Source organism: Catharus ustulatus, chromosome Z, assembly GCF_009819885.2.
Source record: "Catharus ustulatus isolate bCatUst1 chromosome Z, bCatUst1.pri.v2, whole genome shotgun sequence".
In the NCBI taxonomy this organism is placed as follows: Eukaryota; Metazoa; Chordata; class Aves; order Passeriformes; family Turdidae; genus Catharus; species Catharus ustulatus.
In genome coordinates this window covers 12,364,128-12,389,913 of record NC_046262.2, presented here as the reverse complement: position 1 = coordinate 12,389,913, position 25,786 = coordinate 12,364,128, and the positions used below count along the sequence as shown (strand labels likewise).

General features: G+C 40.1%; 1 long non-coding RNA gene across 1 annotated transcript in view; it reads left to right on the top strand.

The window, feature by feature from the left end:
* The window catches only part of LOC117011017, a 33,244-nt gene extending 8,382 nt beyond the window's left edge, over window positions 1-24,862 (top strand). The window contains exons 2-4 of the long non-coding RNA XR_004420829.1: window positions 18,083-18,148; window positions 23,443-23,496; window positions 24,716-24,862. This is a non-coding gene — a long non-coding RNA (uncharacterized LOC117011017). The remainder of the gene's footprint in view (window positions 1-18,082; window positions 18,149-23,442; window positions 23,497-24,715) is intronic.
* The last annotated feature ends 924 nt before the right edge of the window (window positions 24,863-25,786 follow it).

The following is a 25,786-nucleotide window of genomic DNA, read 5'->3' as shown; positions in this document are numbered from 1 at the left end:
AACACAGGTTAAAGCTGTAGTCAAGTGACTTTAATGCAGCTGAAGAGAAGACAATTTATGGTGTTTAGACTACACCAGTACTGGCATTGACAAATTGTCTGAGTAGGCCAAAAAAACACTCAAAACTTGGGTATATTTAAATATGTCTGCACATGCACATGAACGACTTTGAATGTTTTATTATAATTCCTTCCTTCCCTTTTTTGATATTTCATGCATACTATAATTCACCCTTCCTGACTACTAACCTAGAAATATAAATAATAAAATACCACAAAATGCTTTGAAGTCGTAATGTCAGTGAAAAGTGCTCATAAAATGTCTTCAACTTTTATTATTGTTTGTACTCTTTTATCTCAAAAATCATCAAATTGACTTTTTCAGATACCTTGAGATTTCCTTGTGTTTCCTGCACTCTGCTCCTGATGGTCAAGTTTTATCTGAAAAAAGCCTACTTTTACAGTTCCATTAAAATTAAAGTCAGAAACATAGGGCTAGGGTATGCTGATACAGAAAAGTTTCAAGTCTCATAAAAGGGAAAAAAAAAACATATTTCTGTAGGATACTGCCAAGAAAGAGCAAGATACTGAACAGAGAACACCAGTATTGTTCCTTCACAGTGCTGATTTTCATTGGATGATCATTTGTCCCCCAGGTTTTTTTTCTATTACATATTTTCCTTTTATCCTAGTGTTCAGAATGTTTGCCGGAAAAATGCAAGGTGCAGAAGCCAAAATACTGTCTGAAGAGCTGGCAATTCCTTAAAACATTTCATCACACTATCTCCACTTGGGAGACTTGGGATAAAATTCTTCCCTGGTTGACTGAGCTGATGCAAGGATTAATCTATCAGTATTTTAGGTATTTTTCAAAAGGACAAGTTCCATACAGATTACAGTCCTGCAGAAATCCAATTCCTGAGCCTGCAGCTTTTACTTTTTGAGTTATATTTTGTAAATAATATAATAGAGCTGCTCTGCAGGCTTAGTTAACTACATATCAGCAAACCCTACAGTGCAGTGCAATAACTTCTTGTAGTGGCAACTGCCCACTTGTTATGAACCAGGGGGAGCCCTGTTCCTTCAAGGCCAGGCTGTAACAGATGGGAGAACAGCTTCAGCACAGAGAGATTCTGCACACAGTTAGGCGTTTAATTCTCAGTGGATTCAGGAAAATGGGGATTATATTCACATGGTACAATAGAGAGTGAAGCAGAGAGCTCAAGGTTAGAGCCAAACGTGCTAGCACGTACTCACAGAATGCAGCAAAGCAGTGCAGAAACCATACTTGGATCCTCAAACCAGACATCTCTTCAGCATATCATGGGCCTGATACTAATTAGACTGGCTGTGAGGCTCATAGCCAAAAGACACTGCATCCTGCCAGCCATATTGCTTTTGACTGCAAAGTTTCATAGTTCAGTGCCTGAGGCACTTAAAAGATTCTGCAAGTGCCTCTCAATATGTCTAAGCAGATTCATGCATCCAGGTATTAAGTAAGGGGCAGTTCCAGGACCTCTACTAATGCTGCTTCTTGAACTTAAGTCACTCAAAAAATTGTGTTTTGTGATACAAAACAGTTGGAGCCATGACTGGGGCTGAAAGGAGAGGTAAGGATGGAAGATGACAGACAAAAGGGGGAAAGCGAAGTCAGTTTTAGGATCTTGGAGGAATTGGGAAATGTATAACTCAGCCACCTGCATCTTTGGAGCAATAGTTTCAAACCCAGAAGCTGTCCTTGATGGATGGACAGTTACGCTAGCTGGAAATGCATCCCACAGCAGCAGTTTCATACCGTCTCTGGACAACTGTTTTGTTCCATTCCTCTAACAAACCCTCCCTGCTCAATTTATGTTTTCATTCCTGCTCCATCCATCCATAATTACTTCTACCATCCTCATGGATTAGCATGAACAATTATGCTGCTTCTCCTTGTAAGACTGTTTTGATGTGAGATAGGCAGGTCCCATGTTCCCATCAGTCATCTCTGCATTACATATTCTCACTTATTTTCCACACAGGTCTTCATTTCCAAAACATCTATCACATTAGCTGTTCTCCTTTGATCTTTCTCCAGCTTGTCTGGGACTCTTTTAAAACATGTTGCCCAGAATTGAACACAGGATTATAAATCATGTGTTGACTACAGCCAAGCTAGGAACACTTGCCTCACATGTAATACTCTTGGTAGTTCAATGAAGTACAAGAGTAGCTATTTTTCTCATTAGTACTGCACTGTTTACCAATTCAAATCACCATCCACTGTAATCCCCAGATACTTCACTATGAGTTAAACACATGTCCCAAAAGATTTCCCTCATTCTATATTTATTTTTGTTATGTGAAACATGCTATTGTTTGCATTTAAAATTTCACTTGATTGACTTCAGTCTACTTCTACAGTTATATTTGATATGGTATTTTTTAACTACAAAGCATACTTTACTCTTTTCAGACTATTTTTATGAAAAAGTAGTAATGAAGATTCTGAGAAACATTTAAACCCTCTTGAGTACAGAGCCCTCATGTATCAGCAAATCCTGGTAATGAATAAATAGCAATTATTGGTTATATTTGTTTAAACTTTTAGCCCAAACAGACTAGAACTCACTGTGACAGCTATAGTTCCACCACACACCTGAGCTTTTCAGAGGAAGACTTCTCTCAAGAAAAAAACACAAAACAATATGGGCCTTGCATTTCTTTCCTTCATTAAGATAACCACCGAACACATAATTTAATGTGTCATGAGTCATTTGTAACAAACCCACATTATCTTCTCTTCATTTACTTATTTTCCTCTAACATTTCCCTATGCTCTCTGTCACTGTAGTATTTAAGAATACCAACGAGTGAGAAAAAATAGATGAGGTTTTTTTATTCTGTATACATCAACAAGAAGTGGGTTAATTAAGTCAAAACTTGGTGTCTTTCAGTACCAAAGCTAACACATGCAAAGCTACCTCCATATCTGTACGTTGCAGTCCAGTCTGGAATACAGCTCTTGTTATCCTTAAGTACAGACACAGAACACAGAATGAAGCAGATTTCCCACAATCACTGATAGATAACTGAGCATTTCTAAATTAAACACACCTCCTGCTTCTCTCTCTTCTCATTATGACCACTACAAATTTCAGCCTTCTCAAAATGAGCAATTTTGTAAAGCATTTACAGTGTTTCATTCTGTATCTGCCAGCAAAGAGGTCCAGCAAAAGACAGGCTCCAGAGTCCAGACTCTTCTAAAGCACTTGTTGTGTTCATCAATTTTCATTTATTTCTGGCAGAGAAAGCTAACTGTGAAACAAAGTTTTAAAAGTGAAAAGAGTAATAGCAGATAAAAACAAAACATTACATATATCTGCTGAAACAGAGTGTGGAAAGAAGGCCAACTGATTGAAGAGTTTGGGGGTGATGTAAAACTGAAGGACAAAATACTCATATTGACAAATCAAGAGGAGAAAGGAAAACAAACTGGGTCAGTAACACAAACCAGATTGTCACTAGGATCAAAGTCCACAGCTCTAGCAGACAGATAAAAACCTTTGACAAATAACCCTTAACAATGCTGGTATGACCTGCAATTTGAACGAAACTCTTCACTCTGGAACGAGGTGGATACGGCTGTTGAACAAGAAACATGATGAACAAAGACTGCAGCTAAAACAAAGTCTGCACATCAAATTAGATGGATATGCTTGAGGGTCACCATGGTAGAAAACCAGACACTAACAAGCAATACATCCTCATCAAGGGTTTTGGGTTTTCAGCCCAGACAGGCATGTGCTACTAGAGCTTAGGCAATATGCTGCTCACATCTTCAAAGAAAGAAAGCAGCAAGAATCTTGTTTTGTCCAAGAAGATGTCAGGCAGGCCTAACATTGCTCATCGGAGACAAGAGAGTCTCAGGATACAAAATTATTCTCACAAATAAACTCCTTGTTTTTGAAAACCAGCTGTGCTGGTTGATCACATGTGAACTTCAGTCAGATCCCGTAAGAACCTAAGTTACAGGACACTGTTTACGAAGTCCAGTAGGAGTGAGAGAGACTGAACTAATCTAAAATACTGGTGTGACAGAACTATTGAAGACCTGCATCAAAAATGTGCTATGAAAAAGATGAGAGAATGGGACTAGAAATAAGTAAGCCCAAAAGGAAGTACTGGAAGCAATTAACAATGAATGAAATTACTGACTATTCAAACCATATCTCTTTAGAAACCTTAAAAAAGAAAATCTTTGGGATCAAAGAATAACTGGAACTGCCAGAACACATAACTTCCTTAAACAATCTTCTAACTGTGGGAAGAGGGACCTCTGGGCATTGTAGATTCCATCAGCAACAGAAAAACCCTAGACATCAACTTAGATTTGATTTTTTCTTTCCTGTTGCTACACATCCCATGCCTACCCCTCTCTTGACTACTGCCTCCTTCACACCTAGTTTTTCCTTGCTATGTCTCATTTTTTAGCCATTTGCTTTGGAAAAGTCCAATTTAGATAGCTCAGAGTTTTTCATGAACCACTGGCCTCACCCAGTGTCTTCAGAGGAAAATAAAAGCTGTGCTGACTGAAATATTGAGTTTGCCAAGTTTTGTAGTGGTTGTAGCTTTGTGTCTCTGAGAGTCAGAAACTCGAGTACATGTTTGCTATTTCTATACTCTTCCTCCTTCATCTGCTTATCTTTCTTTTCTTTCAGAAACAAAATCAGATTTTAATGACAGCAGAAGCATCAGGTCCAGCCACAGAACCACATTGTGTACTCTTTTTCCTAAAGTGGAAAGGTATTGCATGCCACATTTGAAAGATTACTGAACAGATGATTTCCATAGATAAATTCAGTCATCCACAGTTTAAAGGGAAAAGAATCTCAATGAAAGCTTTCTTCTACTTTCAAATAATCTGTCCCCTTGTCTATCTTTTAAGGTCAAAAAGATTTTGAGAGGCCCTTAGGGATAGCATCCTCAGACCACAGCCTCATGGATTTTAGGAATCTGCATCCTCAGCAGTGAAATACAGACCTGCCATGGATCCACACTGGTATAGCCTTAAAGTGAAGAGTAGCACCAGTTATGCTAGCTCAGTCCAAGTACCCCAGGGTGCTGCTGCTCCATAGCCCTGACTTTCAGCAGTATCAGACTGACAAGCTAGAGTGGATTCACATTAACCCAGTGCTGCAATTATGCTCTGTCTGCTTCCAGCTCAGAATTGGGTCCTATGTGTCCCTGCAATAGCTGCAGATCTCTGCAGAACAGAGATGTATAAAGCTCTTGCATACACCTCATGTTATCCAGGAACAGCTGCTGCTGTACTGAGAAAAAATCTTATTCTTTGCAAACATAGGAAAGAAGAAAATGTGGGCATTTGCTGACTGGGGCATCATGATTGCTACAAATAAGACTCAGCTCTGCTGTGTCTCTTCTCTGAATAAGTTAGAGTCCTATGAAGCAAGAGATTGGTTCCCTGAGGCCGTCCCCACTTTAAGTTAACCTTTAGTTCTGATTCTGTGTTCTTACGTGGTGGTTTTATCCCTGAGCTGCTCAGACAAGTAGAGGGCAGAATCCTGATCTCCTTTCTAATCTAAAATTCTATTTCAAAGCATTAGTCAATTTCTGAAAAACAGGAATTTTAATTTTTACTGCCCTGTCACCTTCTTTTACCAGTATCTTTTCAAAGATAAATTCAAAATCCTTCCCTCCTACTTACTCCAAAAACATCTGGAGTTAGGCCTCAGAATTAATATCTCAAAATTATAGTGCAGATCAGTGTTCTGCAATGCAAGCAACTTTTAGCTGTCACGTACCCTGGCTTGAACCCAAAATTTCGCACACCTTCTGACAACCAGGGCTGTTAATGAGAAAAAAAACCTTTGTAAATGAGTTTGTTGATTTACTATATACATCTTATATGGAAATACATTGTAACTGTTGCAACCAAGTTATCTCCTGATTTTTTCCCCAAAATATCTCATCTACTGCCATGGATCAGTAGTCCAGAGGTTGTTACTAGTGGGTTTATGCTTATTTCTAAAGACTGGAATGGATACAGATCCTAATCGAAACCTCACTGAAGTTAAAGAGGTTCTTTCCTTTTTTGCATTATTTCTGGAGCAGTGTCATTACTGAAGCTTTTATGCTAAGATTTCATCTTTACACAATAGGCCAACATCAAATCTGCTGCAAGTAAGTATAATTCTTATGATTCTATGTTGGCAACGAGATTTAAAGCATTCCTTAACATCACACTAATCACTGAATATGATGCAAGTGAATGTGTTTATTGGTCAGGTTGAGTTTCCACAAAATCGTGAGGTCTGTGTTTTCCAACTTGTAAATCCTTTATCTTTTAAAAATAAAAGAAACAGGGGAAATTGTAGTTCAAGAAAAAAAAAAATAGCAAAACAGTTTATGCAACTGTTTCTATTATGTGCTTCAACTTACTGAAGCAAGGTTTAGATAGTTATCATTGTCCAGCTTCAGGAAATAAATCTGAATGGAAACTCAATAATTATATTGTGTTATGTGTTGTACCATAAACTCTAAACTAATCAGATTTGGTTTCTAATGGAAAGCATTCCACTGCTGCTTGAGACGTCAGTAAGACCATCTGTAATAAATAACCTTTTAGATGTCACACAAAGAGTAAATGGTCTAACATAGGGGATGGAAGAGTGAGTGAAACTTTCAGACTCTACATGACAGCATCCATCTTGTGAAACCTAAAAAAAAATAGTTACCCACTTAAATAAAAAATTCCCCAAAAGTCAAGGAAGTTCTGTGTCATCCTCCCCAAATGGCTGAAAAAAAAAGAAAATCTCTTTTCTTTATTTCTTATCATCTGCATTACAAGTGGTGAAGTCATTGTTCCAGCAGAGATTTTAAAAAAATACAAGAGGAAATATTAGATAGATGGATGGATGGATGGATGGATGGATAGATAGATAGATAGATAGATAGATAGATAGATAGACAGACAGACAGACAGACAGATAGACAGACAGATAGATAGATAGACAGATAGACAGATAGATAGATAGATAGATAGATAGATAGATAGATAGATAGATAGATAGATAGATAGATAGATACTCATTTTGGAGAACAGCAAAAATAATGATAAGCTTTGATTATGAATCCTTACGTGGTTACTTTGTAGGTATGCTGATTGTAAGGAGAACAGAAAGAAGAGAAAAAATTCAGTTCCTTGATCATCTTTGTTTAATACTATTTATTTATATCATGACATTCATTTGAGGCTTCTTCTGGCTTCCTGAAATGGACAGGAAAGTACTAGTTTCCCTTTTTTTATAAAATTTGACATGTTTATTCTTTTCCCTTCAGTCTTCCAAATATTGGAGACAAGTCACATCAAAAAAATATATAGACCAAGGCATTTGAATGTGGTATTGATTTTGTACTGTTGCAAGATCTAAATTCAGTACAGGGTGTGTGCCTTGCGGTCTCTGATAAAGAAAGAAACATGGACTAAAAAACCTCGTGGACTAACCATTTCAGATGTGGTTCCCCAGCCCTGTGGAAGTCAAGACTCAGTGATGCAACCAGTCCCTTTTTTCCATTCTGCATTCATATCCTCCTGTGTCTGAGGATACTGAAGGATTTGCATTAAGGTACTGATTTCATTGTAGAATCATAGAATAGTCTGAACTGAAAGGCACCAATCAGGATCATAGACTTCAATGCCTGATCCTCCCCAGGACACCCCAACAATCACACCATGTGCCTGAGAGTGTTGTCCAAATGCTTCTTAAACTCTGTTAGAGCTTGGTGCTGTGACTGTTTCTGTGGGGAGCGTGTTCCAGTGCCCAACCAGCCTCTGGGTGAAGAACCCTTTCCTGATATCCACTCTAAACCTGCCTTGCTTCATGCCATTTCCTTGAGCCGTGCCACTGGGCACGAGAGCAGCAATACCAAGGTGCCAATCCTAGAATGTGAAACAAGGTTCTTCTGGTCCACCCAGGCTGAAAGAGGGCAACAAGCCTCATAAGGGAAGCTGACAACAATGGTGGCAAAAGCAATAAAATGCAAAATGGAGGAAAGAGTTAAATGTAGTGAAAATAGTATCATAAAAAGCTTACTGGCTATAGTGCAAAGCAGAACTTGATGGTGCAAAACCTACTCCAAATAATTAGGCCTGGCTTACAAATCCTATTCTGGTGCGTTTATACATAGCTTATTAGAAACCAGAGTAGACCAAGCAACTCTGGGTACCTACTGCAATGTCCAATACAGCTGTTATCTGAAAACCATTGTACTGAATTTCACAAATAGCGCTCACCCAACCAAAGATAATATTAGGAAACATAAAAAGAGGAGTGGAAAACAAACTATTGTAATGCTGTTACATTTTGGTATGTCATGCCCCGAGCTGGAGTACTGTCTCACAGACTTATGTCTTCGGCTCAAAAAGACACCCAGGCTTTTTACAGCCCTAGAATTCAGCTAATGAGACCTAAGTGAACTGGCTAACAAAACAAATCAGGCAGTTCATTGCCCTGCGGTCTGACATAGCCTCTCACACTCCTCCTTTGTTTGGGGTTGGAAGGTCGCAAACTGAAAGTCCCATAATATCCATTTTATCACATCTACAAGCTTTAAAACTGTTTCCAGAAGACCTTAAACATAGTACATTTCAAACATTTAACTAAATTCTGCTTTACATTAGGCTAAACTTGTGAATCAGCTAAGTAATTTAATAACATCTTGCCTTGAAAAATACATGCTGCAAATTTACACCATTTCTAAGTTTGATGTAGAAATAATAATAGCAACATTTACATTTCTCAAGTCAAATCTCTTAATCAGAAAATCTCTGTGGTTCTTGTTGAAAGAGTGGTGAAGATTCTGTTTGCCTACCAAGCAGTTTTGGGAACTCAAATACCATCTTTTACCTCTGGACCTCCACAAAAGCCTAGGAAAAATTGTCCAAGAGTGTCACTAGAACTGCCTAATCTGACCCGGACAGCAGATTTTCCAATGATCATGAGGTTCTCAAGCAGGGTGTACCCCTGTCAACATCACAAGTGAGAAAGGACATTTCCAAGGATAGGACATCCACCATACATGTGGACAAGATGTGTCAGGTTTTACCACTCCCATTGTAAAAAACTTCTAATGAATAGGTAATCTAAATCTAAATCTAAATCTAAATCTAAATCTAAATCTAAATCTAAATCTAAATCCATCAGTTTAAAGCCCTTACCTCATGTCCTAACACAACAGGCCTTGCTAAAAAATTGTCCTTGTCTTTCTTATCAGGTGCTATCTGATCTGCCCAGAATCTTGTCTTCTTCAGGCAGAATAGCCTCAGTGCTCTCAGCCTGTCCTCATAGGAGAGGTGCTCCAGCCCTCGATCATCTTTGCAGCCTCTGAACTCCCTGCACTCCTGGTTGTGTTGGGTACACCAGACCTCAGTGCAGTGCTCCAGGTGGGGTCCCACAAGGGCAGAGCAGAATGGGCGAATCACCCCCCTCAACTGCCCTGGGCGCAGTCCAGGACACGTTTGGCTTTCTAGGCAGCAAGTGCACATTGCAAGCTCATATCCAGCCCCTCATCCACCAGCAGCCCCAAATCCATATCTTCGCGGCTGCTCTTGAAACATCCGTCCCCAGCCTGCATTGATAGCAGGGGATCCACAAGCATTCCACGGTGTCCCTCCACACAATAGGCTCACTTCTTCTGATGTGCTGTAGCCCAGATCAACTCATGCCTGGCCCTGTGCCGGGCACGGAGCCCTGCACAGTTACCAGCACAACACATCCCAGCCCAGCAGGTGTGCCAGGGGTGTGGTTTACACAGCTCAGGGTGGTGATGGTGACAGGGGGGCCTGTGCAGCCCTGCCCACCCTGTGTGTGCCTCCTGTCCAGTCAAGGACACTCTGATGCAGGCTGTGCATTCCTTGGTGCCCTGGATGGGCAGTCACTGAGCGGCCTCAGGTTGGGGGGGTGGGTTCCTGCATGGGGAAATATCAGTGGGACATTTTTCTAACACCTTAAAGAGTGTTAAAAGGTCACCACATGGCTGCATGCCTTCCTAGTGGGATTGGGAATTCATGACCGTTCTTCATGTGCACATGGGTTTCCTCCAGCAAAACCCATATTTCTCTTCCTCCCAGCAGTGGAGCAGGAATTTTATTTCTGTTTCCTATCAACCTTGGAAAAGGCCTTGGGCCACAACCTCCCTTCACTTTGGGAGGGGGCTTATAGAACATCCAGAACTAGCAGTCCTAGTAGCAGAGAGGAAACAGCACTCTGCCAAGTGCAAAAATGAGGAGCAATTTGACAGACTCTCATTTCTACAGTTGCCTCCAGGTGTGGGTGGATGAGCAGAAAGCCACGTGATGATATGAAGATTTTGCTGTTCTTTCCCCTCTATTAAAGTCACATTCTGTCAGCCTGATCCTCAGCTCTTGGGAAAAAGTCTCATTAATTTCATTTTCAGAATATAAAAGAGCAGATAATCACAAAGCAAAACTCATTAGTGAAGTTTAAAAAGGGAGCTAATTTAAGCAGCATTTACTTCTCCATTCTGCAACACAGTTCTTAGTCGGTTCAGAATTAAGGGTAAATGAAGAAAATATTTCCAGCAGTGAAGAGGAGTTTGCAGCATGCCATTAAATTTGCCTGTGGCATTCCAAACCAAAATCTTTTGCTTGATGTATACAGCTTACTGAGGGCTTATCACAGGAATCCCCATGCATGCCTGCACAAAGAATTGCTATGGACCTATATACATAACTATTTAAAAATGCATGTGAGAGGGTTGTGTAATTTTCCATTTCCTACACCATCTAATCAGAGCTGTGATCCTCGAGGTCAAATTATTGTAGGTAGATCCAATAAGAGAGTTAACCCCCGCAGATCAGGCACCAAATACCTGGCCTCTTAGCATCTGGCTCCTTCTGTGAAATTCAAAACCCAGAGCTGGGTGCTAAGCCTCCCCTCATTGAGCACATGCAGAGTTAGACCTCTCAGAAGGGCCATCCAAGAAAGCACATGTAGAGCGGGAGCCACTTGGAGCTGGAAATGTTAATTGCAGGAGCGTGGCCCGAATTCTTGTACCCTCTCCAGGGCTGCGGCATCCGCCCATGTCAGAGCTCCAAATAGAGCCTGACCCTGCTCCCTCCCACCAGTAGGTAGCTCTCATCAGGCTTCTGTTTTCTTTCCAAACCCAGGCAGGATGCTCAAGCAGTGTGGGCATTCATGCAGATGTCACCCCTGGAGCTGGCAGCAGGGTACCAGAGGGAGGCACACAGGAGCATCAGCTCCTCCGTCAGCTGGGGGACCATCTTCTGCCTCCCAGCAAAGCTGCTTGGCTGCAGGTGTCTTCGATGATGTGAATTGAATTTCCATAGCTTTCCCTGGAAATCCTGAACTTTATGGTGACTCTACCAGCAGGTCTTAGCACTTTAGGTGTGTGCAGTGAATGTGGATGGAGTTTTAGCACTTCACAAGGACTGACTTCCTACAGCCACCCAGCTCCTGAAATTATCCAAGACTTCTGCGAGCTTTCATTTACTCTTGTGGATATCAGCTGTACCATCTTGCAAAGAGTTCTCTACCTGTAATGCAGTTACACCTGCTTGAAATCAAGTGCCCTGTCTCTGAATTTTGTTTAATAAAAGAAGAGCATTTATTGATGATTTGGGACATCCAAATATATTGTGATCCTTTTCAATTGTCTCTTGTCAGTTGTACAATTTTCCCTTTTGATCACAACACACACACACACACCTGTGCAATAACTGTCATTGTTTTTTAACAGGAATATATTTTATGACATGTAACAGAGTTACAGCTAACCTGTCATAAGATCTAAGTTAAAAAGAGATATTTGATACTGTAGTGATATTTGAGTTGTGTATGCCCTTAAAACATATCACTTCTTGTGAAGAAATTATTCTTTTAGCAGTGAAATTAATTTTCATCAATAATATCTCTGAATCTGAAAAAATAATTAAATGGCATGGTAATCATTTTTCAAAATGTGAACTACATGTCCATCCAAATTTATGTCTACAGACATTAGTGCTAAAATACTGCTCTGAATTGTAACTCTGACATGTATGTACAGTGACATCATATTTCTGGTTTTTACGTTTGCTTTGAGCATCTGCAACCAAATTCCCTATTGTGAAATCAGCTGAAGTTGACATAACATAACAGATAATTATATTTAGCCTCAGAAGGAAAATACTGAGATTCAAATTACATGGCAGAAAATACGAACTCCCATTACACCTGAATAATTCAAAATAGAAGTTGACTTAAAATCTTAAGGCTGAAAGTGGACTATTCAGAGACCTTTTTTTTGCATCTGAAAATACTGCAGTGTTGTTTCACTGGAAAAAATTTCTGGAAAGTTAGTGATTATTTACCCTCTGCATCATTGCTATAAAGCAGTAGTTCAAGCAGTTCCACAGAAACCTCAAATGTATAATTCCAAAATAAGTTACATTGAAATGGAATTTAGCAAAATATGTTCCTTGACATGTGGCAGGAGATAGCACACACGTCTCAACTCCATGCCACTTGCAAGTCATGAGTAACATCCCAGAGAGAGGTACTGCAACCCCTTGCTATATTAAAACCAGGGAAAGAATGTGAAGATATCCTTGTTCAATTTGCAGTAACAAACCCAAAAGAAAAATGCTGACAAAATCCTGAAAACTTGGGAGCACACTGAAAAGGCACCACTGGGGCATGGACACAATAACCTTTTAGGTAGAGCAACCATCTAGAGAGTGCTCCCTGCCACCAATGTGTGGCACAATGGCTGGAGAAAGAAATGAAGTTCCCAGTAGACAAAGGTTTTGGTTTTTTCCATGACATGGCATAAAAGTGAAAATACGTCTTTCCAAAAGAAGCTTAAAACAATGGAGCAAATGAAAGAGTTACAACCAGATACTTCTGCACTTCTTCCAGAATAGAAGAGACACTTTTGCCATTGTTCAGTCCTTACGCCGCTATGAAAAATATCCAAGTCCTGTTTGCTAGGCAGCTTCCTGCTGAAGTCCTATCAGTTTAATGCTTTCTGCTAGACTATCCTTATCTGAAAGTCCCCTTTGACTGAAATGGAATGAAAGAAGAAAGCCAAGATACACACAGGATGTCTCTATCGGAAAAAGTAGGAGCAGGTAGATAACTTCTATCACATATCAGGCACTGAGCCAAATTTTCAATGCATGTAAACAAGCACAGCTTCACTGAAGCTTGTGGAATCTTGCCAGTAGAAAACTCACTTGAGTCTATCATTCTCTTTACCACTGTACCAAACCAAACTGTTATCCTAGGATGAAACCTGAATTCCTTAAGCCAAAAGGGGAAAAAAAAGAAAAAAAAAAGAAATAGAAAAAAAAAATCACAGAAAGCAAAGCTGTTGAATTAATAAGTGTCTGAAAGAAAATCAGATACCTGAAACTGTAAACTCTTGTTGTAACTGTGATATAATCTATTTAATGAATATTGCATTTGCCTCCAGAAGTGTTAGACAAGGTAACAGGCAATATTTCTGATGTTTCTGTGCACATTACTGTTACCAAAGTCGCAATACTTCTTTCACTCTGGATGAAACTAAATGACTGATCCCTTAAAAGCAGGGTTAAATTTCTGAGGACATGTATGGTTAATTTATTAAAATCACTCTTGTGCACTTTAAGACTCACTTCAGATAAATGAAGACAGATCTTGTGTTGAAGTACATTGACCCTGCATCTTATTTCCAGACAATGTAAGCACTTGTGCAACTCAGACTTAAATACTGTATGTCAAATGATCACATGTGCTGACAAGATTACTAAGGAGCAAATAGATAAATATATTCATACTACAAAAGAAAACCTGTCACATGAATGTGAGTATACAAAGCTTATAAACAAAGGAAGAATGCAAAATTATATATATATATATACATACATATATATACACATGAAGTTACATTAAGTTTTATATATAAAATATATAAATACCATAATATCAAATATGTGGAATTTAAGTCCAGCAGGTCATGAATTTCAGTAAGAAATGTCAATGTGAGGATTAATGGTATATATTATTTAATAATTCACTGTGAATCAGGGAGGAAAAATTCTATTTCTGCCTATATTATTACTAAATTCTTTCAGCATTCAGGAGAGCTTCCATTAAGAGAAATTAAATATTTAATGTCTCAATCTGAATAGACTTTGAAGAATTGCAGTGGTTAAACTGAAATATATTTTATGTTAGGTAAGATTTGGTTTTTCCAGGGCCTAGAATGCTGAACATACCTCATCACCTAAGCCATACTTATATATCGTTGCCGCTATTGCAAATGTAATAACTTTACTTAGAGCAAACTGGTGTGGAAAAACACAAATCAACTTGTAATGAACTTAAACTATTTTTTTTCATCTACAAGAATACTATCTGAGCAACATTCATTAGCATCCCTTTCATCTATCCGATATCTGTTGAAGGTGCAGAAAGAGATGCCTGATAGTCTAGCTCACCAAGTCTCCCAACGACTTCCATCCTGGCAGAGGGAAGTTTATATAAGCAAAGGCCTCATGTGTCTTTAGGTTTTGAGTCAGATTTCCCATACACAGCAGAGTGGACTGTGCAATTTTGAGAAATTTGTCATGTTTTTTAGTCCTCTTACAGTATATTATTTTTATTATTTTCATCACAGCAAATTTAACACTTTGTGAAAATTTGTGGAATTACTGACACTAATTTACACCTCTCCAATCTCCTCAGTACTAAATAATGATCACACTCAGGCATAAAGCACAGGACTTCTCTGACTCTCTCTCCAAGTCAGTTTATACAAGTTCTTTTTTCTATTAACATTTTTCACAGAAAAAAAAAATTACCTTCTACTGAATAAACACTTACACTGCAGCTTCCTAGAACAATCTTCAAAAAGGAAAAGGTATTTCCTCTCTCACAAATCCCCTCACTCCATGCACACACAACAGTGTGCTCTGGATAGGATGAAGAAAAATTAGAGAGGATATGATTACTTTACTGGAGAAAGCCTACTCTTCTCCCATGCCAACAAGATATTATAGGTCAAGTCAAGTAAGGTCAAGTGAGTTCTTGTCATATCCAAGACCCCTGATTTATTCTGTCAGCTGCTCACTGTCATGCAGCACGATGGGTTGAGTGTCAATACTGAGATAGTGCAAAGAGACAGCGCAGGTTGATTTAGACTCAGGTGGCTCACGTCGTTTGAAACACTCAGTGAGCCCTGCTGGGTGATTATGGACATCATGGGGAGTGTGGGATGAACGGAGTATCAGTACACATAATTTATGTGTGGGGCTTTCTTTGCCTTTAAGAGCATAGACCCTGGGACAGGGAAGTCCCATGGGTTCCTCTGAGTTCTGCTGTAACCTAACAGATGAGGAAACAGTAAGGAAATAAATGAGGAAGAGCTGGTGCAGTCCAACCCACCGCATCTCCTCTCAGCAAACACACTCAAGGTCAGGCAGAAAAACAGAAATACAGCTAGGATCCAAAGCCATGAGTTCCTGTTTGCCAGCTTGCTGGAGTATCTTACTTCCTAGTTCATTGGGCTACATTTCCAAGGGCTGAAGTTCAGCATTTCCATTGAAGAAGCAGACTGTATATGCAGATTGTAGTGGTGGTGTTATGCAAGTGAATGATGGCATCAAACCTGCAACCTTTATTTTTTTCTATTTGAATTGGTAGATTTTTATTTTTGGCAAGTGCTATCATTGGAGATTAAGCGTATTTATTTATGCTGTACTTTCTCACTCCTTCTTTATAAATACGTGTTTTCTGTGGGCTGAATGTAAAGCAGAACAGTTGCTGAAAAGGATCTGATGATTATTGGAACATCCTGAACTTTCTTTAAATCACCAGTTTTTGATAGCCTCAGATTTTATGGCATGGGTTTCAATAGTGCAAGAGTCAAGGGCCTCTCTTTGAGTGGCAGCTACAGTCATTCATCAGATATGGAGTCAGAGGTACCACAGTTAGATGCAATAGTTGTATCACTGTCCAAAATATCAATTTGTTATCGCATATAGTACGGGATGGAGACACTTATGCATACATAATGCATTTCTGTGCATTTGATTATGCAAAAACAGAAATTTATACAGGTTTCTTTAATAAATGTGGTCACATTATACTGTAAAATACTCATAAACTAGATTACGTAGAAGTCAGGTTTTGAAGAAACCTTATCTATTGTGGGCAGAACCATGCCTCAGATGAATTAATTGGCAAAACTTCATTTTCACCTATGTATCCAACATTCTTCACTGTTAAAATGCTATGAAGCAGGGATTAAACAACAGCAGTATGAAAGAAACAACTTCTGCCAGTCACATGCCACACTTTTTTCTTAATGACTCTGTTCTGGAATGATCCATAGCTTATTGTTTCCACTTCCCACAGTGAATGGCTTTTGCACCAGCCTCTTCAATGCCAAAGTTTACAGCTGTGCATGGCCTTCCATGGGAGCTGAGACAGACCACGAGGCTGGGCTGATGCTTTGATAAACACACCAAAAAAGCATCTACTCTGTGGACCAAGGGGAAGAGAGAGGATGTTAAAATAACAGGAAACAGTATGAAAAATTACTTTTCTTAATAGGCTTTGATGCCATTGGAGCCAAAGGAGCTGAATACTGCCAGATAAAGCAGATAGGACTCCACAGTTGGGCTGTGCCTGTAGAGCCCTGCAAGTATTTCCAGTAATTTCTCTTCAAAGAGCCCAATTTCATTTTGAATTTCTGGTTTGTGTAAGAATTTCCCATTTCCATTTCTATTCACTTCCTGAAATGTCTCACAATTCATTCTTTTCTGATACCAAACCCATAAAATAACCATGGAAATCCCTGTTTTCAGGCCTGCTTTTATTGGTTAGGATTCTAAACAACAGAACACTCAGGCACACACATAACTTCAAGCAAGTGAGTAATCCCAGCACTTTGGGCTGCACCACTGAAGTGAGTGGGAGTCTTGCCATTGAATTTTATAGGAGTATTATCGGACTGTAAGTGCTTTGCTGGTTCAAGGCCAATATTTTCTCAGACTTTAGAGGAAGCCAGATTGGGCCCAAACCCTACACAGCCTCTCCTAGAAAGACCAAAATAAAAACAAATGATACTAAGCAACAGGAATGCACATAGCATAGAGGAAAGGAGCGTTGAACACAAGACAAGCCAAGGAAGCATTACTCATTGTATAGGAGAGAGTGGTGGCAGGTTGTTTGATTCACAGTATCCTTCCCTCCCAGTTTTGCAGACAGAGAGTTTATCCATTTAGCACACAAGCATCTGTCTGACTGAGATCCAGACAGACAAATAAGCCTGCCACAGAGAGAGGGATGCTGCACTAGTTAGAGAGCAGGCTGTGCGAAATACTGTGTGCACTTGTCATCTGTTTCACACACACCTATGGCAGCAGTGAGCAGCACAGGCCCCAGCTACAGGCAGAGGAGACAACTGACTGCAACCTCCAGCAGAGCAAGAGTGGCCCTTCTGCCCTTTTAGTCTGTACCTGCAGATCTGAGAGCAAGAGAGGTGGCCACTGCCCTGTGATGGGGCTCTCTCCTCACAGCCAGCACCCTCACATCACAGCAACCCAATCCACAGTCCAGAAACATCCGCATCTGCCACTGGCAGGAACAGCCTTTCTGGAGCATCAGCAGCCAAGCCCTGAGCCTGTCATGCTCTAACACCTCTACAACATCATTTCAGGGGAGTCATCGATTCCTTATTGCAGCACCATTTGGCTTAATATAGCTCTGTTCAAATTGTGCTGGTGCTATGACACTCCCTCCACATTAAGAAATTCTACCCATATCAGGAATTGTGTGGACACTCATTTTATGTAACATTTATCATTTTTGTGCACTCAGAGATTGAGATATTACATGCATGACCCACTGTATGTTTTGATGTGGCATCCACCACATGGACACATAACCATGGCCAGTGATCACATGGTTTCTCCAAAACAGCTGAATCCTGCAAGAACACAGTCTCCCAGGTCAAGTACTTGAATTTGGAATAAAGCAACTTCACGGGTTTTTTTGTTTGTTTGTTTCTAGGACGTGAGGGGCTTTTTCCCCTCTTGTGGCTGCATTAGACAATGCCTCCTTATGCAAAACTAGCAGGTAAGACCTTTGGTTCTCATTCTTTTTTTCTCTTTTAAGAATAATTCAGTGGCATGTGCAGTTATTCCCATTGAAATCAGTGTGATTATTTTTGTGGTAAGATTTATTCTTCTAAAGCTGCAAAACCTAGACTCTTGGTTTTCTGCTGTATTTTTGTCTGTGGGAAAACATTTATTTACTCCTCTCATTCCATTCAACCACACAATTAGTCAACTCTTTCAGGCATGTGTATCTTTTTATGAAATAGAAACCAACTACCAAATGCTGTGTTGTTTCAAGCCAACTGAGATCTGTGCTCTACAGAGCACATGAACAACTCAGTTCCATTAAAGGCACATACCTTGAATTGCTAACCAGCTCTGGTTAGACCAGAGTATTTTAAATGACAATGTCACATGCAACTTGTGAGTGAGTAAGAAGCTATGCCACTGTGATGTCTCTGGAAATAAGTGCTACTGTTTTCCCTAGGCACTTCATGACCTTGTGTGTTGATCTCAGTCCATTTTCCAGGACTGTAAATAAGAGTACTTGGAAAAGCTTTTCTGTTCACACATTTGTAGTTACGAGGGAGAACTCCTGAATGGAAGCATGGCATCCATCAGGCAAGCACAGCAGGTGGCACAGGACAGACTGCATTAAGCAGATCCTACAACTGGGACTTCAACACAATTTTATTACAGCAAAAACTGAATATATATTTATCAAAAAAAATTAAATAGAAAATAGTCATTCCCTTACACAGTAGTAAGTTGGCAAGCTTCCAGTTGGCAGTTTCACTGCTGGCAACACAAAGAAGTAACTTTCGCTGGGGTCACCAAACTTCCTGGAATCTGCAATTACTTTTATCATATTATATCATATATGTTATTTTATCATATTAGTATTATTATTATTATTATAAGGAACTTTGTTTGGACTCTTATATACTCCCAGATGAACTCTTATTTGGTCAAAATAGTACAGCTGAATAGCTTAATTCAAGGTATTGTAAATGTTATAAAAGTTGCTTTCTCCCCTATTTCAGTTTCACATGTGGTGATATTTTCTGCTTTCTCTATTAGTCTCTATTTGTGTTATTCTGTTCAGAGCTATCCATAGCAAATGATTAAGCAGCAAGTAAGGCTACAAATTGGTTTTTATATTGTCCATCCTAAAATGCAGAGGAAAAACAGCAGCAGAGCATCTGGGTGATGGTATGAACTAGCTCTAACCCTAAAGTCAGAAAAGAAGCCTCAGGAAACTCAGGAAACCACAGCCAATCTATGACTTTCACACAAGGAAAAGAAAACCCCAAGATGGAAAATAATATCTGCAAGATAACATATGTGCTAAACATGCTGCCAAAATGAGGAAGTACTATGTCCTCAACACCTGTACTTACCAAAAACACTAATGCAATCATAGTGAGTGCCTTGCTATTTTGAAAGAAAAACCTCTAGTCTCCTGTTTCCTGGAATTACCTTCAGTAATTTCAGGTACACAGAAAAGAGGAAAAAATAGAAGCAGAAATCAGCAAATGTGAGACAGTCATGGTTATTGGCAGTTTCTGCAGCTTCCTTCCTGCAGTCTTTCTATTATTACTTCACCTGCACATTGTTCTGTATGTGTTCAACTATGGATACATATCTGCATTTGCAAGGCCAGACACTGGCATACCCTGCCCGGAAGCTCCCACCCAGTATTTGAGAGAACAGATGAAACACAGGAGATGGGCCCATTTCAACGACCCCATTTCCAACTGCAGCAATCTATTACTAGATTTTCAAACAAATAGGTTCTATTTTTACCATGCTGGCACTTGCACTTGGGAGCAGCTGCCTTAAATCAACCACAAAGGTGCCTCATTGCTGTCTTTCAAATTCCCCCTTAAAACTGGCTAGTGATGCCAACCAAGAGCTGCCCACACCAGTGTGCTGAGATTGTGGCTTAGCCCCCTCTTCACACTCCAGGTGCAGCCAGATTTTCTCTCCTGTACTTTTACACTACACCTCTTCAGCAAGGAGAGCTTTCTCTGATGATCAGCAGAACTGAGAAATTAGGATAGTTCTTGCTTTAAATATTCGTTTCCCTTCACACAATATTCAAGGGATTAATTAAACAGATTGTAGCCTGTCAATGGCTTTTACAGTTGCAGAAAATTCCCTGACTACAAGAGCCCTTACAGAAGAGAGGAAACTTCTCATACAGGAATAAGAGGGATAAGACTAAAAACTCACAGCTTTTTGACTGGCTAAAGAGAATACAAAAAACTGGACATACTAAACTATCAGGTCTTCATATAACAAACAGTTCATTTGATTTAATGCAAGAGGACTATTCCTTCTTATTTAAAAAATGAAAAAAAATAACAGAGGTTTTACCAGTAATTACTCATTCCCTGAAGTTGAAGAAGAGAACCTGTGCCAGGAGGAGGAGAAATTGCAGAGATAAGCCAGAGAAAGTCCAAAAAAAAAAAATGCAATGGAAATGTAAAGAAAGTTTTCAGACGGATCCTTACACACTTCCCTGTAAACACTTTCCTCTTTGTTAAAGTTCTTATTAGCCAAAAACTGATCCCAGCCACGTAGTACAGCACGGAAAGATGATGAAAAATTGTAAGACAAAAGTTGCAGTGAAGAAAATGCAGAATTTCATGTAGGAGTCAGTCTAAACAGAAACCTTTTCCTCTGAATTTCTAGTCTGATAGGTTTAAAGTTTTATCATCCCATGGCATTACTAACACTTCAGAAATGTGGCATTTTATGCCATACTTAGTAACAGGGCAGGAAGAAGGAGACTGCCAGTAACAACACCGAAGAAAGAACGTGTCTTTTCTCAAAACATCTGGTGTTCAGAGTTTGTTTAGGACCTCCAGCCAAAGTCACATGTGGCACTGAGGTCTTGTCCATCAATGCCATTAGGTTTCTGATCTCTTTGGGTAAGAGAGACTGACAGTCATTTTTAATCCCTACCAAAGACATGTTTTCCTATGCAGCCTTTTGAGCTGTCAAACCCTGAGCCAGACCTTTCTATAGCAACAAAGCACAGTAGGAGTCATGCCTTCTGGAAGCTTGGAAGGGCAGGAAGAGAGATATGCCAGTGTCTCTCTATTTATACCTTTAAAGCCTATGAGGAGACTGGCGGGGCACGAGGACCATGGCCAGCTAGGAATTCTTTGCAGAGCTAGTATTGCTAGCAACTCTGGACCTAGATTTCTCTGCCTAAGCTAACTGCTACTCTGTGGAAATTGCAACTTGTGTGTTTTGCCAATATTTTAAGACAGATTAATTAAGATATACGGGAAACTAAGGGATCATGTGTTTTGTTAATCAATACAGACCACATGATATTTTCAATGGCTTAGTTAAGCAACACTAAATAATCCAATAATTGTGCAGTTTAAAAAATTCCACGTCTTCCAGCCTGAAACGACCGGAAACCTATTGAAGAGACTACCAAAACTGCCCACAGAAATGCACAACTAAAGGATGACCAGCTGTGTGCAATAAAGGCAATGTATTTTATACTAACAAAATTAATTTATTATACAAGGGGAAATATTTATTTGATCTAGATCTGCATAACATCTGATAAATATTTCTTAGTACATCAAGTTTTTCCCAAATGAGTCAATGTTAAGTGTTATTAATGTCCATAAATACCATTAAAAAAATTCAGACATGTTTCGGGAAGCCAAGAGAAGTGGAAAAAAACAAAACAAGAACAATCCTTTCTAAAGAGAAGAATAACCTGTTTTTAAAGCATGGCTCAAGATCCAAGAAATGAAAGTGTATTTAATGACAAGGCAAATCTGCTAGCATTTTATTCAGATAAAGCAAAATTTGCTTCTATGCCTTCCAAAATGTGAATATCTGTTAGGTAAGTCACTAGAAACATCAAAAGGTGATTTTAGCTTTACCTTTAGAGCATTTCCTAATTTTCCCTATGGAAAAATACATCTTTTCAGATTCTAAGATATTTTCAGCAGATTATTCAATTTATATCTCTCTTCTTTAATGAAGCCCAAAGCATTTAAGCCTAGTTTTGTCCCATTTGTGGGAGTTTGACTCAAAGCGCTCTGCAGCAGCTCAGAACCACTGTAACTCCACACCCCAAAACAGCCTTGGATCTGCACCCATGCCCTCTTCCTAATCTGTGCTCTGGAGAAAGGCAGGGCAGTGAAAGGCTAAGTCAAAGTTGGGTTTACACCTTTGTATTGATGAATTTCAGAGAACTTTGAATTAAATCCTCAACCGAAATATATTTATAACTAACTTACGTTCTTCCTTCATGTGCTCATTTTTTAGATACTCTCTGGCAAAACTCAGTATCTCCGATCTGTTGATAAATGAAATTCATTTTAGCTTTCATTTTTTAAATCTAGTTGAGGGCTGCAGTTTTTCCTGGGAAAATAAAGAAAACCTAGGAAAAGAAGACCTAGAAAAGTTGCCAGTGGATGAGCATGTTGGCCTCATAAGCAGTCATTATGCTCATGAACGGCTCTTGAAGTCTGGTTCTACCCATCATGTTTCATGTTCTGCCTTTAACAAGTCCAGAACTAGTTGCTGTAAATGCAAGAGTAATAGTACAGCAGTAGACAGATGGAGGCATGATCTACTCCTTATGAGATGTCTCGTTCCAGTCCATAATTGTTAGCAGAAATAATAAATACGAAGCTATTTCTTACACAATGTAGCATTTTGTCAACCTAAATCTTTTTCTTTCTTTTTTTTTCCTGCTTCATCTTAATTAGAACCTGCCCTTTACCATCTGCTGAAGAGAGATATGATAGCAAACACTTTATTATCTTCACAAGTATCTGATACAGCTAACTGCTTCATGTCAGAATTGCCTAAAATGTTTTTCTCTGAAGGAAATGATAAATCACGGCTCTCATTTTTCAGTACACGTTCCAAGGCAATGGTTTCCAAACTGTTTTGGACCTCGCCTCACTGTTAACTCTCAGCATTACTTACACGCCATCAATCGCCATTACTGTCAAACATTCAGCCGAACTCCCAGCAGAGCGTGGCTCGGTGTGCCAGCTACACGCCATGCCCTCACAGGCCACCAGTTGGGACAGCCTCCCACAGACCTGTAAGAAACAGGTTTATATGCACAGGACACAGTACAGACAGAATCAAGCCTCCCCTCACCACCTAAGAGCGAGATCTGAGGTGCATTCAAAGCTCTATCTACCCTTAAGTCCTGAATGAAGACAATGAATAAATGACAGACCAGTGTTCAGATGAGCTCAGTGATACTTTGTCTTTTCATGCTGAAATATTAATGACAAAATACTTTTGCTTTTGCAGAGCACAGTACAGAACCACAGAATCATAGAATCATCAAGGTTGGGAAGCCCTCAGGTGAGTCATTAACCAACCCATAGTGCCAGGTCCACCATTAAACTGTCCCACATTTCGAACACTTCCAGGCATGGTGATTCCACTGGCCTGTTCCAACGTCTGACCACCCTTTCAGTGAAGAAATTTTTCCTAACGTCCAATTTAAACCTCTTACAGCTTGAGACCATTTTCTCTTGGCTGCCCCTTGTCATCTGGAAGAAGAAGCTGACTCTCACCTCACTACACCCTGCTTTCAGGGAGCTGTTGAGTGATAAGGTCAACCCTGAGCCCCCTTTTCTCCAGGACAAACACCCCCAGCTCCCTCAGCTGCTCCTCTCAGGACTGGTGCTCCAGACCCTGCCCTAGCTCCGTTGCCCTTCTCTGGACTCACTCCAGCCCCTCAGTGTCTTTCTTGCACTGAGGGCCCAGAACTGGACACAGCACTCGAGGTGTGGCCTCAGCAGTGCCCAGGACAGGGGGACAATCCCTGCCCTGCTCCTGCTGGCCACACTATTGCTGATGCAGGCCAGGATGCCATTGGCCTTCTTGGCCACCTGGGCACACCCTGGCTCATGTTCAGCTGCTGTAAACCAGCGCTCCCAAGTCCTTTTGCAACAGGCTGCTTTCCAACTGTCCTGCCTCAAGCCTTGAGCATTGTATGGAGTTGTTGTGACCCAGAACAAGTTCAAAAGCTGGAAAGCCTCTGGTAAAAGGAGTCTAGCAAGACAGCCAACAAGGGTTGAGGTGCATGGAAGGCCCATTAAGGGTCCATACTTATATACCTTTATCAAATCTCCCTGCATGCTTGTAAAGTTCATGCAGAATGTGTACTTTAGTAAACCAGCAGGGAGTTTCTAGAGGTGCTGGTTTCTCCCAGACACCCAGCCACTTCAACGAGGTATCATCCCCATCACAACACTGGCCCTAATTCGCTGTGAGGCTGTCTCCCACCCCTGCACATGCTCCCTTGCAGGACTGCTCTTTCCCTTCATGAGCCAGTGCCAGCAGCTTCAAGGAGTTGCATTTGACTCCCTTGATTCAGTGACCACAAATTTCCTCAAACTCCTAGACCTGACCCTGCTGTCACTGATGTCCAGGGTTTTGTGTTTGAATTCTGTGAAAGCAGCACTGGCATCTGTTCAAGAGTCTTTTACCTTCCTGACTGGACTGGTGGAAAGATGAACGGTTTGCATTATGTGCCTGATTTATGGCTAAAACCTCAAATTTTCTTTCTACCAAGCTTTCTCTAACAGGTCAATGTCAAAACTTGAAAATTATGTGTATGCTCAAAGAGAAGAGACACAGGCAGTTTCTTTGCAGCTGACTGACTGAGGATTTTAACTTTCTGGCCTACAGTCAACAGAGCATCTACCCGTCCTTGTGAAGCTGTAAGTGTGTCATCAGGATACCACATGCTTTGATAATTACTCTAGTGGGTATTAAAGTTAATCCTGGGCTGTATAGATCACTTACAAAACACAATAACTGAACCAGAAATCCTTATGTGAGACAGTAATGAAATCAACATCTCAAAGTGCCAGCACGTCTCTGACACGTCCGGCGTAAACTGGAACCCAAAATTCCTGCCTAGAGCAGCCAGTCAGGAATCCAACTGTTCTGTGATTATGAAATCTGAGGCATGGCAGAGCAGCTTATGTCAGATCTACTGCGTACCCATAAGCCTTAAACCAAGACTTGTGAATATAACCCATGCCTTTCCAGGATTGTGAGAAGGGTCATGAGCAACTGGTGAAATTTCAGACTGAAATAGCTAATGCATCATTCAGTGGACCCAGCTCTTCTTCCTTTAAAGACCAGACACCCATCCCAGATGCACTGATCCTACTCAGTTATGTTCCCAGTATGAAGTCTCCTGTTTTACAGAAAGCCTAGAGAAAAAAACATTTTAGGCTCTCTGAAACTTGTCTCAAGGAAGAGACAAAGCAAAAGCCACGTCTACAAGGATGGTGGAGAGGAAAAGATATCCATCCTTCTCGCCCTACTGCTTTCCTTCACTGTGTCCCTGCAGCAGCTGACACATTATTGTGTTCTCACAGTAACTTCTCGTTTATTTTCCCTGTGAAAGTCCCAAGTGAACTAAATAATAGTTCTCTGTTTAGTCCTCAGTCAGTTTAGTCCTCAGTGAACTAAATAATAACAGCAAACAGCATGTTCCTTTAACACCTCCCTTGGATCCGTATTTTCTCTATTTTCTCTGCATCTTTGTATTACACTGCATTGGATACTATACTCAATGCAGAATTTGGACTCTAACACTGGGTAGCAGAAGGCAGCAAGTATCAATACTAAA